Genomic DNA, 19915 nt, shown 5'->3' with positions numbered 1-19915 from the left:
TACATATGTAAATTTCATAAAGAGAAATGGCGAATCATTGAAGATTTAATAACGATATAAATCAATATTTAATTAACTCATAAATCTATTCATATATGTACCTATCGAGCGATATACATATGTACTATGTACGAGTGGAGTGTCGTGAAAATCTCTCTGTGTGTGAGAAGGATATAAAGAGGTTCGGTATGATGTGACCTCTGGTTGATCCACTATAGGAAGAGACTTAAGATAAACGTACATGCTGTCTCTTGCACCACTTCTCGACCAATAGCATTTCGTGCAGACAGTAGAACATTGTATTGGTGTAGAACAATAGAACTGTGCGATATAAACAGGGAGATTTCCACGACAAGCCACTGATATGTACGTATCTTTACCTGAGTCTAATCATCTGTGCCTTCATTTTACAAACTTCAGAGAGCACAAATACTATTATCCAAACTGTTATTAGTTTTATTAGATTCGATTATAAAAACATATGTGGTATATTTTTCCAAAATTGGATAAGTGTTTACCTTCAAATGAAACGTGGCATGCTAAAATAATGGCAGAATTTTTTTTAAAAACAACTTTCTTAGTTTTATTTAACTTTTAATACATTTTAAGATTTTGGATTTTGTAAGGACAACCATCAACATTAAACGCACCACTAATAACACTGTTCGACAAATGACGACTTTTTTTTTTGGTTCAGAGACGAGATATGACTTTTCTTATAGATCTATGCCCAATGAACACGAATCTGGTAATAAAAAATGATGTTTGGCTCGAAATTCGGAGATATATGTGTTTTTTATAGCGCGATTTTTCTATATCTTGGTGTTGTACGGTCGATGTCTCAAAATCTGTCAATTTCCTTTTCAAAATGAATATTGGAATCTATAGTCGGGGATTTTATCTTTCATTTGTAGTACTTTATGCGAAAATACTCAATATAATATAGTATTAACAGTGGGAAAAAATCCCAAGTGAAAATACGTACTTTTGACTTTTGATTTGAACTGGACGACTACTTAGAGATATTTGAAAGCTAAAAAATACTACAAATGAAAGATAAAATACCCGACTATAGATTTCGATATTCATTTTGAACAGGAAATTAACAGATTTTGAGACATCAACCGAACAACACCAAGATATAGAAAAATCGCGCGATTTAAAATACACATATACATATCTCCGACTCTCGAGCCAATCAACATTTTGATTACCAGATTCGTGTTTACTGGGCATAGATCTATAAGAAAAGTCATATCTCGTCTCTGAACTATTTTTCGTGTCGAACAGTGTAATAAGTAGAGGTAGGATAGCCAAGGTGCCGCTCATTGTTGTAAATCCTTTGTAAAAAAGGTTCGGCAAACCTTTAACAATGCATTTACAACATTTGAACAATACGCGGCATCCTCTGGGTCCGAGCTTTAGTAATAAGTGTTAAAGTACATGTATGGTACATAAATACGTTCAATATAAAGCTCAAACAATAATAATAGATATCAATACAAAAGACAAAGACACGAAAGATAATAATCAATGCTTTCAATATTTATGAACAATTATTATATTGTTTATGCGTATAGAAACCATGGACAGTCTAATTCCATCAAGGGCGTATGTTACGCCGGGTGCGACCGCATAAATAAAAATACAAATCGAATTATAATAAAGCAAAAAAAGTAGCCATTAAGAGTAAGCAAGTATTTTCACTCGTGTGGCAATAGACCAAACGCAATAATAAACCACTCCGTTGGATGCATTTATATACACATACACATTTGCAAAATACATTTTGCAATTCCTCATTGTAGGTATTATATACCTGCATACATAAATATTAATTATATATGTATGTGCGACCGTGGCGAATGATTATATGTAACGTGAGATTGAACGTAACTCGTGCGCGGTTGCATTTCATTCGAGCGAAATGTGCCGATTACCTATCTCTACCTATTAAAATCAACCAGGAAGCTCTGTTGAGGTGGGTCGCATTATGAGCGATCGCATATCAAACGACCTTTGTTAAAATTGTGTGCAAAGCGTATACTTGTTATGTAAATTTCGTGTGTGTTTGTTCTATCAATATGAGGTTCGCCTTATCCTGGTGGATGACGTGTTTTGTTAAGTTTTTTTTTTTGGACAGGTGAATTTCTATTATAAATGACCGCTCACCGTAGATGAAGTTTACACAAAATAGATGTCCTATAGAAGGAAAATGAAAGTAGATTTAAATTCTGCAAAAAATTGTATTTCGAGTGAAAGTGAGTGCTGTTTTAAGCTGCTGGCAATTTTTGTAATATAATAAATAAGAAAATAGTATCGATTTTATTGGTCGGCTTCCTGTTGATTTTTATGCAATTATTGATGAATCATTTGATACGGGTTTGATATATAATATATTATTTTGGATAGATTGAAGTTTTAATATAAAATAATATTGTATTGATCCAGTTAGGCATAGTAAAATACATATATTGGACGATTGCAAAAGTTCATGCCCGATTTTTATCGACAGTGACTATAAAAACCGTGCCCGAACTTATGCAATCTTTCAATATTATAATATTATTGAATTCGATATTATATTGTACGAGTTGATTAATTGGGAGAGTAAAATAATGCGATATTTTTCGCGATAAAAGGTAATCTATGTATATACATATGATATTATACTTTCATTAAGCACATATTTTACTGTAAATTCTTAAATATTATATTACACGTTTATAGCACGAAACATTTAGATATAATTATTGGTGAGTGACGAAGGGTTGAAAATAATTTTTATGTTGAAATTCAAACAATCTTTATTGCATTTTATATGAAAAACTTATTCGATCATTTTCCGAAATTTATGTTAACGAATAATATACCAACATTACCTATTTATAAAATTTAAATTTAATACATGTACTTATTATATAATTTTACATGCATTTATGTTATATTAATACTAGTCCGAGTCCTAGATAAGTCCTAGACCAGTACCTAAATACATATATGTATACATATGTACATGTATTAAGTATAAATGCAAAGTGACTTGGACTTTTATATTTATTTATTTATTTATTTGTATTTATTTATTTATTTTATAATATTTGTTTATTTATTTTATAATATTTATTTATTTTATAATATTTTATGATGTATATTTATTTATTTATTTTGTTTAATTATACAAATAATAATATATGTGTATATTTACATACGTCCAAAATGTATATGTATGTACATATGTATACAAACACATACATATCTAGCAACATACACACACATACATAAAATAGAAAAAACCTAAGCTAAACTATTTATTAACATATGTACCTATGTATACAGAAGTGTTGCTTTTTGGGTATCAAAAATCTATCGATATAATCTATTTTTTTAATTTCTTCTATCAGCTTATTACATACATACATACTGTTATAGTACCTCGCTTATCAATGTAGTCGACTAACCAGTAGGGATAAGACACACCATTGATTTGTGGCGCACCTAATTTAATAAGTAACACCATTGATTTATACCACACCTTAAACACTGACTAACCAAAATTGCACGACACGTGTCTTCAATACTTCATTGTTTTAAAGAAGAGTATATAAACGCATTACTGTTAGAATTTAAGTTAGTCATCACTAAAGAGCGGACCAAATTTTCGCCGTTCTTTGTTCATTTGCTCTCTAGCTTTGTAGTACAAAACTAGAGAGAAAAAAAAGGTTCACCATAAAAATTAACAATGCACGGCGAACAATGATAACAATGAACGACGCAAAGTGGCTCCGGTCTTTAGTCATCACTAGAGGTAGGATAGTCACAGTGCTATCCATTGTTCCATTGTTGTAAATCCTTTGTAGAAAAGGTTCGGCAAACCTTTAACAATGCATTTACAACCTTTGAACAATACGCGGCACCTTCTGGGTCCGGTGACTAGTCATCACTAGACACCGGATAGTCACAGTGCTATCCATTGTTCCATTGTTGTAAATCCTTTAAAAAAAGGTTCGGCAAACCTTTAACAATGCATTTACAACCTTTGAACAATACGCGGCACCTCTGGGTCCGGTGACTAGTCATCACTAGACACCGGATAGTCACAGTGCTATCCATTGTTCCATTGTTGTAAATCCTTTGTAAAAAAGGTTCGGCAAACCTTTAACAATGCATTTACAACCTTTGAACAATACGCGGCACCTTATGGGTCCGGTGACTAGTCATCACTAGACACCGGATAGTCACAGTGCTATCCATTGTTCCATTGTTGTAAATCCTTTGTAAAAAAGGTTCGGCAAACCTTTAACAATGCATTTACAACCTTTGAACAATACGCGGCACCTCTGGGTCCGGTGACTAGTCATCACCATCGACTCCGAGAGTAGAAGTTATCACTGAATCCCGGACCCAGAGCGTGCCGCGTATTGTTCAAATGTTGTAAATGCATTGTTAAAGGTTTGGCGAACCTTTTTTACAAAGGATTTACAACAATGGAACAATGAGCGGCCCCTTGGCTATCCTACCTCTAGTCATCACCGTCGAGACTCCGAGAGTAGCAGTCAACACATCAGCAGCAAAACAAAGTTAAACAGTGAAGCATAGTTAAAGTGAAACAGTTCTACGTATCTCATTTAAATTCTCCGTTCCATAAATAAATTCTACCAATAAGATAAATGTAATGTTTTAATAATAATGAAGAAATCTTGGTTAGTTAAGCAAGTAGTTTAAAATGTACATATGTATGTATATGTAACCAGCCACACCTTCATATACATATACTCGTATACTCTTTCTATTTCTATTTGATTTTAAGCTTTGTACAACGAACGTATCTATTACTTATATCTCACCCTACTCACCGGCACTAAACTTTTACGAACATATGTACATATATAGAATGTTTCAAACTGGATCAAATCAAGACATATCACAGACAGGCAGACAAAAAAGTCGCATGTCGTTTAAGGCACTTTTACACAATTTAAAAACAATAATTTAAAGCGAAATTGTAACACTCAAGTGTCACCGTCACAACTGAACCACGAATCGGTCGTTATACAATAGTATATTCAGTTGTCCGGCGAGCGTCGCCATTGCGTCACACTATAAAGAAGAAAGTTTATAATACATTTATATAATATAAACGCCATTGCAATCGGCTGCAATGAACAATTAATACAGTTTAAAACACAGAGCAACGCGAACGCACCGTACCTCATTTGCATACGTTTAACTGACAAATCCACACATCCAGCGAGACATGTCATCTTCGCACGCTCGAAAATTAACCGAGACGAAGAATTTCACGCTTGTTGAGGCTGTCAAAATCACTGGCTACATGTATATTACGTATAATTGGTTAGTTTTGATCATCTCGGGTGTTTCGCACGTGTAATAAAAAGAAATGTGCAAAAATGGCGCGACGCGACGGCCGGCGAGCGCGATTTAATTGTTCGTTTTTAAAAGCTTTCCTTTCCTTTGGATACATAAATTATTGCGTCGGCGTAACAATGACCAATTTTATGACGTCGTATATACATTTATGACCGCTCCTTTTCTACATTCAAATCTAATATACATAAAAATGCTTTTCATTCGGTTTGAAAATGTGTATTTTTTGCATTGTCTTATCGAGTGCGGCATAATAAACTGACGCGCTTTGATTCAATTTAATGTTAACATAAATCATAATGTGTCATAATTTATAACTGCAATTGATTGCATGCATCATGCGAAGAAATAAATATATGAATTTTAATGCGATATATTTATTAGTTTAAGATGACCAATAGTATATGATAAATAGTTTAAGATGACCATTTGATATTTATCTGCAGGTAAATCGGCAAACAAGTCTCTAGCAATTTGTCTGTTTTAACCTTTTCTTAACATCCTACAGCATATTTTCTGACAACATATAAGGCTTTTCAATCGTTCAGGTGATCTTAGTTATATTTTTCAATGTCTTTTAGGGAGTCAAATATGATTAAATAATGAACCAGACATATATAATCACAATTTTTTTGTAACAGTCCATTCGCTGTAGGAAGACATTTAAATAAAACGCACATGCTGTCCTTAACACCCCATTTCGACCAATAGAATTTCGTGCGTATAATGTTTTACTGTCTGCACGAAATGCTATTGGTCGAGAGGCGGTGTAAGAGACAGCAAGTACGTTTTTTCTAAATCTCTTCCTACAGCGGACCAACTATAATAATGAATTTTACGACTATTTTTTACTATTTATAAATGTGATTCCAAAATCGTATTTGATGAAAATTTGTCTTTCATATATTTGTCTACAGATAAAACTCTAGATGAATGACCACTGTAGTATATTCCCATCTCGTTTGCTACATATATTGACGTATGATGGTCGGATTATCTACATACAATGTTTCCACCTAAAAAGTCTAGCTATTTTCTAAAGCTATTACACTCAATATGCCCGGTTCAAATTTGAATGCTTATGCTAAATATCGGCTCTTAAAATTAAATCGATTGGTCCACTTTCGATACGATAAATTTTAGTGTGAATTTTAAATATTATAAATAGCATCGATGAGAAGTTTCCCAACTAGTTATTTTTTGAGAGAAAATGATTGTATGCAAAACAGCAACGCGAGTGTCCGGCGTGTTATAATAGAGATACATATAATGTAACAGTGCATTTGATCGAAACAGTGGTCTAAGTCACGGTCACCGATTCGAGTCCAAGGTTCGACTCGTTCAGATGTGCCAGAAGATCGTATCGCATCCAATTGTGCTACGATTTCGACAGCCAGATGTTATCTCTTCTTCACTTTTCCTTTCACCTGTCGTCTCGACAACAACGGCCACCGCGCAAAACGTTTGCTCGTGTTTTCCAAGTTCGTTGACCACGCTAATGCATAGGAAATTCTTCTCTATCAACTTCACATATGTAGATATACATAGATGGATCTTGGATACTCTAAAAATGTACGGCAAGTCGTAAAAAACTAGTGTAATAAACTTCGACATGGTTTGGCTCAATTTAAATATGGACGAGTTGAGTAGAACAAGAGCGTAACCGTCAAATTTATTTTAATTAATACCGTGGTATTTTATTTACAAGTGAAAAGGCAATCATATGCATGCCCTTTGAATGTTATAGAAAGTTAGGTTATCACGACTGTAATAGAAAGGGTTTACCAAAAAATTTACTTAAATCTGTTTGTATTAGCTTAAAGCCAATTGATCAAAGTTTAGAAGACCTTTTTTTAATAAAGCTTACTACTTAGGTCTTATCCCTTTTTTGATTCAGAAGATTGATTATAGCTTTCGTGTATTGATATAAAGTTTAGATGGTTTTGATTTTTATTGTGATTGAAAGATTTATTGAACTTCATATGTTGATTTCAATCAGTAACACAAAATATGGGGTTTGGTGCATCCGCTCTAAAATCGCCAGATTAACATAACGGCAGCTTTAAACGTAATTCTCGTAATTCTCGAATGATAGATTGCACATCAGATGACGAGTAACCTTTCGATGTGCACAGATGCAATTATTAAAATTGAGTTGGATCTTTCTGGCGAGTTTAATAAGGCAAGATTCGGAACTTATCGAATCTTCCCTTATTAAGCTCGCCTGAAAGATCCAACTCAATTTTAATAATTACCATTTTAATAATTGCATCTGTGCACATCGAAAGGTTACCCGTCATCTGATGTGCAATCTATCATTCGAGAAGACGAGAATTGCATTTAAAGCAGTCGTCCGTTAATCTGTCGTTCAATTTGTCTGGCGATTTTAGAGCGGATGCACCGCATCCCAAAATATGACAATTTAAAATGTTTATCTTAAATTATATCTATTCTGATGTTCATGTTCATTCACATGTTCATGCTCATTCAAATTTCATTTTATTTTTAATCTTTTGTCTATTTCTTTCTTCCTTCTTCCCGCTCCTACATAAGATTATTGAAACGACCTTCACCATTCACTCCTGGATGAAGGCCTCTCCAGCACACTTCCATTCGTCTCTGTTTTGCACAACTCATTCATCGCACCCCACACATTTTTCAAATTTCGTATATCCATCTTCCCTGCGGTTTTCCTTTTACCCTTTTCTATTCTATCGGGTACCATTCTAGCACTTCTTTTGCTGTCCATTCTTCTAGCCACGTGACCCACCCATTGCCATTTCAATATCTTCACTCTATCCACTATATCCACTACCTTTGTCGTACTTCTCAACCACGTGTTCCGTTTCTTGTTTTTCCTCATTATGCCAATCATACAGTGTTCCATACTTCAATAAAATTAGGAAAATCTTCAATTTTTCCAACTCGATGTGTATATTTTATGTTTATTCCTTTCTTTCTATGCCTTCGTAAAATTATATTATATTGTATGTGGTGGGTATCGGTGTACATACATCGACCATTTAAATCACTTTAAAGATAAGTCCATTACCTACTTGAATTCTCATTTGAAACAACAACATTTTAAAATCTGCGATTATTTCCTTTAAACCTTTGCAGTTCAAAGGTAAAAGCTTGAATAGTATACCTATATAATCTATTCCATAAACTTTATAATAACGCAAAAATCAAAAGTAAGATGTTCCAACTAAACACCTGAACACCAATAAGTTATCGACAGTTCAACTTGTAAGAACAATATGAACAAAGACTGTTATTAAAGTACTTAAATTTACACCAAATAATCCAATTGAACTACATCATACGAACACAGATCTAAACTCTCATTTCCAGACGCTAAATTCTATACGACCTGGCCTTTACATAACTCAAACTCTTCTAACACAAGCCAGACCATAGTTTTGTTAAACCTTTTCGTCTGCAGAACAATTTCGTAACAACGCAATGACAACACAACTGAAACACACCGACGTGCATATTTTATTTGCTTCTATTCTTCTCCCGACTCGGCCAAAGGAAAGCAAAGTCACGAGAAGACGTATTGTGATTGGGTCGCGGACCGTAACGCAGTGAAAACGATACTGCGGTCTTGGACCATGAGATAGAGAAAAAAATTATACCAACCTACAATATACCTATACAATATATAAAACATAATACTAAAACACGGGAGAAAAACCGATGCTCGAGTTACGCTCGAAAGACGCCTCTTGCCGATCGTGGAGAACTGATAAGACCATTTTCTAGTTCTACTCGATTATTATAGTGGGTTTGTATATCATTCTCACACACTTTTGATCGAAATTTTTGACCCCGAATCTATCACATTGTGTTTAAGAAAGTTTTCGCGAGCTCAAAAGCATGTGACGTGACTTTTGACGTGTCTGAGAATTGTCAGAAATGTTTAACGCGATCGTTTTACGACCGCAATGTGTCTAATTCGAGATCTGATAAAGAAAGTGTGCCGTTTTGAATATGGTAATATTCAAATTCTAATATTTCCATACACAGTTTGAAATATCAACTGGAATATTTCAGTTGATATTTCAAAATTTCAAATTATAAAGCATAATGGCGAGCGTAATTTTTTTAAACCAAGTGGTCACGGGTTCAGTCCCTGCCATATGCTGTCGGTCAGACCTAGGATATATGACTTCAGGTCGATCGTTTCGTAACAGAGTTGGCAAATTGAAACGGAAACGAATTAAAACGGTTCAAACAAATTGGCATCCCTTTCTGTATCTCACAGAAATTTTACTTTATGACATTCTCGAAATTTGTTGATTCTACATACATATATGAAATATAAAAATGTACGTCATTTATCCATAGGTAGGTATATGTCTCTATGATGTAATTGTTATCGATTTATCGAGGGGTTTACCTCTTAGGCCCCTAGTATACATACATACATATATGTATGTATGTATGTCTAAAAATAAAATAAAATGTGCAATGTTGGTTTGGATGTTTCTAGAAATGTTTGCTGGCCTTCAAATTGGACTTGCAGTGAGCCATTTAGCTGTGTCAATTCTTGTTAATGGCTAATAATGTTTTGTTTCTTATTCAATGTCAATTAAAATGCAAAAACGTGAGAAGTTTCGTTGCAAAAAACACGTTTGTCCGTATTTGGATTTGTAACTGCGTAAATCACATCAAAAATTATTAGTTCAGCATTTTTTAATCGTGATTTTGTATCACATTATTGAAACTTTTTCAATTTGAACTCAACCTAACAAAGCATAAGATGAAATAATAAACTCTTTCTTTTTAATTATCTATTTATTCAATTCAAATCTTATTAAAATTTTTGATATACCCATTTTAAATTTTAACATTAATTTGATTTTTCTTTTTATTTAACACTTGAATATAAATGATCTAAAACTCTATCTAGTCTATGCAAAAAGTAACTTTACCTAACAAATTTATCTAGGTGGTAAACTTATTTGAATATATGTACATACAATTAAACCGAACTTGATGGTAACCCAATTGTTACCCAAAGTCGTAACCTAATTTATCCTAAGTGGTAATTTAACATGACCGAAGTGGTAGCACAATTTATGAATCATCTTCAACTATTGAGAATGATTTTTATTTGAATAAATAAAATAATTAAAAAAAAATCATATGCACGAAATTATTTTTTTTTAATTATTTAACATTTACACATCATTGTAGTGCTATTTATAATTATTATAAAATGAAAACTTACCCTTTGTCATGCGTTCAATCCTTATACATAAAAAAGCAGTGAGCACACAATGTATGTAGCACCAATTGTATAATTAAAACACAATATCTAAAATGCAATTAATTAATATAATTCTAGAAAATCAAATGAATTAATCATTTAGCAACATTTATAAATCAAGGTGATTTCATTGAAGACACTTTCAATTCACTCTACATAATACAAGTAAAGATACTGCAAACATCAATCGCGTGACAAAACCGCTAAACACGCATTTTTCTTGTAAATATCGGTTGGAATTTTTGCGTCGACCATTTGCTGACCTAATTACTACTGTTTACTGTATTTTATATTATTAAAAATTAAAAAGAATCACGACATTGAACGAGCAAACGAAAGCTTTCGAATTGGTTTTAACCAGGAAGAGGAAAGATCTCAGTATCCAACATAAAGTAATCACAAGCAATTAAACCAGTTTATGGTTAGCTACTAAGTGCGAAAATAAGTTCAATTCCTGTTTGGATTGTGGGTTGTTGATTCAAATTCAAAAAATGGCCGCCGGAGTGATGACAATGTCACAATTGGAAAAAACTCACTTACATATGTCGCAATCGACAAAAGGTCACACGGTTCAATATGCAAATTCAAAACATCTGTATTCAAAAGCGTTCACACTTTGAGCGAAGACGATCTTTCCAATTTGCATTTTAAACTATGAGGAGAATCCGAGAGCGATATTGTATTGACTTTTGCGTGGGTACAGTATCGGTCATTGAAATTGCATAATTTCATATTCTTACAGTAAAAATTTTCAACCTAAAGTTTACTACACATACATTTGGATCAACTTCAATAGATTTTTTAGGCCACAAAATGATATTGAAGGTAATTTTATCAAAATCTTCAAACCAGATGAAATTCATAAACGTACAGGAATATCTAATTTAATAGTATAGGATTTAAGAGGTGTATAATTAGCGTAGTGGTGCTGCTCTGATGATCGTCACTGTACTGTATATAGTTAATAGATTTGCAATAATTTTCAAATCGCATGCACTATAATGCATTCGGTTTCGATATGCAGTCGAATTTAATAACATTAATGATTTTGGAACATGAATAAATACAAGTCTTAATCGATGTTCTTAATCGTTGCACACGGTCATTGCGTGCTTTTGAAAAAACGGTCGTATGAAATTAACGATTTTCCATATCAGAATACCTTTTCTCTCTCGCGTTCTTCGTCTGTATATGCTCGAGCGATTCGTAATAATCCCGCTCTCTTGAAAAATACAATAATAATAGTGCAAAATAGAGATCAAAGCCGAATATAAATTGTATGAAATGTCGTCGAATATAGGAATGTTTCGGTTTGTATGTAAATGGATGAGGAAAAATAGTTGAATGTTATGCTGTTGTGGTTTTGTCGAGAATTTGCCAGCGTTGTGGAAGCCCTGACATACTGATTGTTGCATTGAAATGTGTGAAGTTGCTCAAATAGTCGAAAGGTTGGGAAATGAGCTGAAAAATTTCACGCAATCAATCAACGTTGAAGTTTGAGTAGTAGAAGCGGTGTAACTAGCTGGTATATGCTATTACATCCATATGTATGTAGGTGGTTTCCGCTGTGAAATTGTAAATGGAAAAAATAATAATGATATATTGATAATTAGTAATACCTACTGGTCGTTACGCAAATTGATTTATTGTAGTATTTGAATGTTTCAATCAATTTTTAATTGTATTTTTGATTGGCTCTAAAGCTATCTTGTCAGCTGTGTATTGTAGAAGTATATTACATATATTGAGAAAGTTTTTCAGAACTCTTAAATATGTATATATAATAACAAATCTATTAATCGTATTTTGAATGTTTACATAAAACACAAATCCCGATTTAACTTGACTTAATGGTCAAGTGAGCAAGTATGCAGATCGTAATCTTAACTATAGTATTCAAAAACAAATAAATATTTATAATCTAAAAATATCTTTATTCATTTTGTCTGATATAATAACTCTAGGCCTATTTTCAATCTTAACCAAAGCTAAGCTTTTCTTTAAAGCTATATACATTCTTTTACAAACGTAACCAAATCTGAACTGTTATATCCATAAATTGCTTGATTTGTTATAAATATTAATGAATTGAAATGTTTTATTACAAAACTCGATATGTTTTATTTATGAAAAGAAAATTTACCCTAACCTTTCATAAAATTTTATTGAATTGAAACACTTTTGCAAACCTAGCCTTGAAAATAGTAGCCTAATCTCAACTGTCATGTCCATAAATGTCTTTAATTTTTATAAATATTAATCACTTCAAATCACTAATTCCAAAAACAGATATGTATAGTTCAAAAAAAATTTACATCTAACCTAACTTATGTAATCTTTCATAAAAATTTTATTGAATTGAAACACTTTAAGTTAACAAAAGTAGTCTAATATCAATTGTTATATATGTATATATATACATACATTTAATGATTTGAACTATTATAAATGTTAATCAGTTGAAGTGCCTTATTCCAAAAACCAATATGTATAATAATTTGCAGTCATTTTTCGTTTTATTTTATTTATCAAATATTATTTTAATTCGCAATCGATTCATAGAAATATTAAAAAAACTAGCATAATCAGTCATCAAAAAGCTTATTCTTATTTTTAACATTTTTTATTTTAACTAACCTAACCTACACTAACAATGAAAAATTACATAATTTGGATTTTCATGTATGTTTCAACCGACAATTTCTATGCTTGAACTTTGACTCTGAATTTTTGTAGCAATTAATCATCAATTCAGTTCAAATTTCATAAGCTGCTTTCCAAGATCAATAACTATCAAATGACGTAATTTAAGAGAGATCGATAGAATCAATTACATTTTCTACAATATAACATTTCACTAAACTATTCTTTTTAATAAAAAGCATTGTTTTGATTCTAAATCAAGTGATACAGTAGGAAAAATACCAAATCCAACAAATTTTATCACCCGAAAATACATTTCAATTAATTATAGCCAATCAAAATCAACATTACATTTGAATAATCACAGCAGACCGACTATCGATTTGACGAGTGGGCAGACACCGTCCGAAGTGTCAAAATTCTTATGCAAAACACACCACGCACCAGCAATAATAATACAACAATATTATAATTTGCAATTTTGCATTGATTTGCGGTCTTTAATGCGAGATTTCGCTTACGAAGGTCGCCCTGTCCAGTTTGGAAATTGTCAGAAAAGATGTTTCAATCGAATCCGCTTGCATTGACACTCATTTGCCTCGCTTGTACATTTACATAATTGCGTTACGCCATTTTGCGTGACATATTATATGTGTGTCTATTCTGTTTGTGTCGTCGACGAAGAGAATATTGACATTTCGCTCACAAAAATTCAATCAAGTCCGCGAATAACCATCGAACAGACAATGCAACACGAAAATCACTTTCCAAAATCGTATATAGATTAAACTAAAATAAGCAAAAGAAAATGTCGTATGTGTGTCGACGCATTTAATTCTCGAAATGAATTTTCACATCAATCGATGTATGTGTGTAGAAAAAATTGACTTACCAATAATAGATACCACTTTCATACTCACTTGCGCGTCAAATATGTATCTAGTTCACGTATCTTCACATTCGACATGTCAAATGTGTTTGACATTCGCGAAATAATGAGAGAAATCTTCTCGCCAATCCGTGCTTTTTTGCGATACGAAAATACTATTGAACTGTTGTAATTGCAGTGCTGTCGTTTCGGCAATGATTTGAAACGTTTCCGACTATTTATTAATTTCCGTTGTAAAAAATCGAATCTACAAATATATAGGTGACGTATTGGAAAAGAAAGTGATCCAAATTGATCGTCGAATATACAATGAATGGTAAATGTAGACAAGGGCTGTGTGTGCGTGTGAGTGTGTTGTAATTTTTACTCATCTAACCAAAACAGGGATGGGCAAATATAATATGCTCTAAATTAAATTATTTCCAATAAAAAGGATTTTTAGTTTAAAGTATTTATATAAAGAATTTAAGGCGAATTTGTTGACTACTATGCATACACATGCATTTATAAAATTGATTAATGGTCAGTTTTTTCAGTAAATGGTCAGTAAATATTACGAAAATTTAATTATAATGGTGTACTCTATATGTAGATAAAATAGTCGGTCAGTAAATCGCTTATTGTTTGACAGACAAGCAGTCAATGACTTTTCTTGCATTTATTTACTGACCAAACTAAACGAGGTTATGCATATGTATTTAAACTGATTCATAAATTACATCCTTTAAAAAAGAAAACATATTTTAAATTTATATAATGCTCTGTAATAATAAAATTTTTGAAAACTAATTCATACTAAAAAAAATAAAAAAGTGACATCTTAATTAACCTTGCTATTTAATTTCTATATATTATTATACATTTATAATGAGACGAAATTCCACATAAAGAATTCAACCATAATTAGAAGACATATTTTGAGCAAAAATTGAATAATTTGTTCAAATTATATGTGAAAATATGTCCACATACAATATACATATGTATATACAAAAATGGCCTGTATCAATTTGGTCAGTTACTTCTTCTGATTTACCCAATTAATAGATAATCAGTAAATTATATTATCAATCAGTCTGTTTATCAAAAAATACTTGAAACAACAAGCGATTTACTGACCATTCAAATACATAGTACAATATTATCACTAATTTTTCGTAAAAGTTACTGACCATTCTTTAAAAAAAGTTGACCATATATTGAAAAAACCTACCATTTAAATTTTCGCCTTCAAAAATGAATGTTTAACTATTTCGCTATACGAATCTAAGTTTTCAAATTAGGACTGCCAAATTTTTTATAATAACTTATGATTAGTCACCGGACCCAGAAGGTGCCGCGTATTGTTCAAAGGTTGTAAATGCATTGTTAAAGATTTGCCGAACCTTTTTTACAAAGGATTTATAACAGTGGAACAATGGATAACACTGTGACTAACCTACCTCTACTTATGATATTTGTATGTATATTTGTCCAACTTTTACTCGCTCAAGCAACACCGTGTAAGTATACATATAGAAAGCAATAAAGGAAAATACAACACTCCAAATCAACTGTAAGTAGCAAAATAGCAATTTCCCATAATATATCATAATAAAATCTTTACAAAAAAAAAAAAACACCCGTTATTATAACAATAAAAGCTAATCACCTTTTGTTTCGTAGCGTTAAAAACTCACGTACCTACAAAAGAAAAATCGAAAAATACCGTTTTGCACAACGAATGCAATGACGACGAATTCTTCAAACCTTATAAGCGACAACAATCAGATTAACGGTCACCAACCCTAAACGGCGTAACTTACGACCCGAAATCGCACACACCAGACAATCCCGGCGAATTTCGCACTCGTACGTATACATACATACATACATACGAATCTCAAACTATAAAATACCAATACATATGATGGCGCGTCCGCCGCACACAGAGTGAGAGTTTCGCGCTCACAATAGTTTCACATAGAAACGAACGGAGAAAAAGAGGTTTTGATGATGATGATGATGATGGTGGTGGTGATGTTATTTGAATGGGGTTTCACTGCACGTACTTTGGTCGGTTAAGCGAGGATCGGCCGTCGTAAGGTGATCCTTTTACAACGCACCGGGTTTTCACGAGTCGGTTTCACTGCAACCGCGACGTGAGCACAACTCTCTGGCTAGACAGCTCGGCCTCGACTGAATGGTCCCGGCGATTGGCTCTTTCTTCTTCTACAAACGACAGGTTTACACTCAATTCAGTGTGTGTGGACTGTGCTGGAGCGAGGCTGTTGAAAATAATACTAGAATACTCCAAAAAGTATCGCTAAATTACACTAGTTTGAATTGTCTTGAACTATCTTATCGTTATTGATACCCCCCGAGTGTTCCAGATTGGAGATCTTGTTTTTAAAATCGTTAAATTTCACTTTGAAATCAAATTCAGTTGACAATAATTAGTCACGTACGCAAATCGTGCTTGAAAATGGCATTTATAACTAGAGGTAGGATAGTCACAGTGCTATCAATTGTTCCATTGTTGTAAATCCTTTGGCAAACCTTTAACAATGCATTTACAACCTTTGAACAATACGAGGCACCTTCTGGGTCCGGTGACTATTTATAACATTCAATTCTTGGTCCGTTTTTTAAGAGGGCTGTACCTCAGCCCCTTTACCATACAAACGTATTAGACTTCTCCCTTCCTCAATTATGGCACTAGAGAAATTATTTTTAATATGCTATTTGTATCCACCATAGGCATGGTTCTATTTTTTTTATTTTTTGATTAATCAAAAAATCAAATTAATCAAAAATCAATTAATCAAAAAAATAAAATCATGCCTACGGTGGATATCCATAGCATATTAAAAGATAATTTCTCTATTGCCATAATTGTGGATGGTAGAAGTCTATATATGTATACGTTTGCATGGACAAAGCGCTGGGGTCCAGCCCTCTTAATAGTCAATGCCACAATAACGCATGCAATTCCCGTTCCCATTCCCGTTCTCGTTCTCGTTCCCGTTCTTGTTCTCGTTCTTATTCCTATTTGTCGGTAAAATGCAGGCAGCGAACACAATTTAAATTATTCAATTGTTTGTTTATTTTAACAACGCAGGTCGTGACGCGAAAACGTTTGAAATTATTGCGTTGCAATGCCACTCATTCCCGTTTTTCCCGTTTTTGGGTGATTTTTTTTACAGTAAGCTTCCCGGACATGCATACAACAAATCTTAAAAGTTCTATCGTAATCGGTTGAGTGGTTTAGGAGCCTATACGAGACAGACAGGCAAACAGACAATCATTTTTATATACCTATATATGTATAAATAGATATTTATTCAAATTTTTGATGATGATTTTAAATATCTATGATCTAAATAGACCAATATTATATATTGAAATTCAATCAAAATACATTTTACAATATAAATTCGACATAGTTTTCTAATGCATCGACGATTTCTAATTGGAATATACCTATATTTTCAATTGGAAAATTTCAAATACGATCTTGTTCTTAATATTTTGTCTTAATATATCTAAACTTTGTTTGTTGCCTGAAGAAAAAGATCTTCGATCAATGTATTTTTCCAGTGATGACGTATGGATGTGAAACTTGGACATTTGAACTACACAAAGCTGCTACACAAAGTCCAATGCAATCAAAGAAGTATGGAACTTTGTATACTTGGCATAACGAAGAAAGACAGGAAACGAAATATTTGGGTGAGGAGTATGACAAGGATAGTGGATAGAGTGAAGAGATTGAAAGGGAAATGGGCGGGTCACGTGGCTAGAAGACTGTGGACGAAAGGTGGACAAAAGAAGTGCTAGAATGGTACCCGAGAGAATGCAAAAGGGTAAACGGAAGATCACAGGGAAGATGAGTGGACGAAATTAGAAAAATGTGTGGGGTGAGATGGATAAGAGTTGCGCAAAACAGAGACGAGTGGAAGCGTGTCTGAGAGGCCTTCTTCCAGCAGTGGATGGTGAATGGCTATAGATAATGATGATGATGATGATAATATTTGTTGGTAAATTGAAATATAAACCACTTAAATATGTAGATATATATTATTTACACCTACCATTATCTACTTGAGGGATGCTTTCATGTTAACGTTTTGAAGAGTCAAAGCTTTAACTCTCTCTGAAGATTTTAACTTCCATTCTTCTTTATTCTAACCAACTCTCTTTTAATTCTACCCTTTTTCTTACTTGGTCCATTAATTTCACTTCTATGTGTCGTTAAAATCTTGAGTAGCATTCGAACACATTTCTTGTTGATATTTCCACACATCATCTGAACACATATCCCAGCCACTGTCGTTTCGATATTTTCAATCGATTTACTACTCTTCTAGTCATATTCAAACACCTACATGACTAATATATATATACAAACATATGTATGTACATACATAATCAGTTAAAAAAAAAATTATATTGGTTTTTAAGTATTTATTTTGCTTAAGAACTAAATAATGAGCCTTTCATAAATAAACTACCTTACATGTTACTTTTAAACCTTACTATTATCCAATTTATTGTATAACTGTTGTAATTCTGCTCATGCTGGGTTTCGCGCTTAGCCGCTCGTTGATATTTCTTTGTAATATCTATTTCTATTGATATTTTTCAAATTTTCTAACCAAAAGATTATTTTAATATTTATCATCAAAATAATAATAATAAAGAAAACACATTTCAGCCTGCTAAATAATTATTTAACACATTTCGCACATGGTTTCAGAGCACTCGTCGTCCGAACCGAGTATAGCGCCTCGTGAATTGAAACATGTCTTGTTACCTAATACTTTCACATATGAAATCTGTGAGACACAAAATCGTAAACACGATTCGAACGTACGAATATGAGCTTTGCGCAAATCGACCGTACGTATCAAATTTGCGTGAAAATTAGCACACCGCCGACAGATTTAGAATCAAAATCGATGACTATATCGATAACAATTGCATCGCCGATATTATGAAACACTCAAAGGGTCACATGTATTAAATCAACCTGTTCAAATTAGTCAATACGTTAATGCTCAACACTTCCTTGTTTCACTTACTCGATAATAATAAGGTTTAAATGAAATTGTATGCCGTGTTCGTATCGGTTGGGTTTATTTTATTGCACGCAATTTGACGCCCTATTCGCGGTAAGTGGGTCAATGAAATATCAGTTACTGAAATGTTCAGTACCGTATTAATGTCAATATAATACTATTAGCAATTAACCAATGTATTTGGAATATTTCCACTAGATTTTTAATAACTTTCAGATGGTATTAACATTATTATTTGACGTATCTGTTGTGAAATCTCAATATAACGATATCTTAATGGCACGCGTATATATTTAACTATTGACGCCATCAAAAATTACTATGATAAAAACGTAATCGAAACGTTTCAAAATTGAAAAAAATATGTTTGTTGCGAAATGTTAGGTATTGTTCGGTTTTTACAAATGAATGGAAAAAAACATAAGCGATGAAGAAAGTTTTCCGCGTTTTTAATTTGTCGTTTCTTTCAGCTCGGGTCGTTTTACTTTTATGATAAAATAAAGGAAATAATTTAAATGATCAGCTTTGTTCAATAAATGGTTCAAAATGTTCAGTATTTTTTACGAAAGTTAAGTGATAATAGTTTACTATTTATGCATGTGTATAGTACATAGTATATGAATAAAATGAATGATCAGTAAATTACTTAATTTTTGA

At 32.6% G+C, this 19915-nt stretch overlaps 1 protein-coding gene across 1 annotated transcript in view; it reads right to left on the bottom strand.

The window, feature by feature from the left end:
• Nucleotides 1-16382, bottom strand: part of LOC143919613 (uncharacterized) — a 54412-nt gene extending 38030 nt beyond the window's left edge. The window contains exon 1 of the mRNA XM_077442007.1: nucleotides 16250-16382. The gene's annotated coding sequence lies outside the window, so the exon portion shown is untranslated. The remainder of the gene's footprint in view (nucleotides 1-16249) is intronic.
• Nucleotides 16383-19915: the final 3533 nt, after the last annotated feature.

This window comes from Arctopsyche grandis, chromosome 12, assembly GCF_051622035.1.
Source record: "Arctopsyche grandis isolate Sample6627 chromosome 12, ASM5162203v2, whole genome shotgun sequence".
Classification (NCBI taxonomy): domain Eukaryota; kingdom Metazoa; phylum Arthropoda; class Insecta; order Trichoptera; family Hydropsychidae; genus Arctopsyche; species Arctopsyche grandis.
This window is presented reverse-complemented; position numbering and strand designations above follow the sequence as displayed.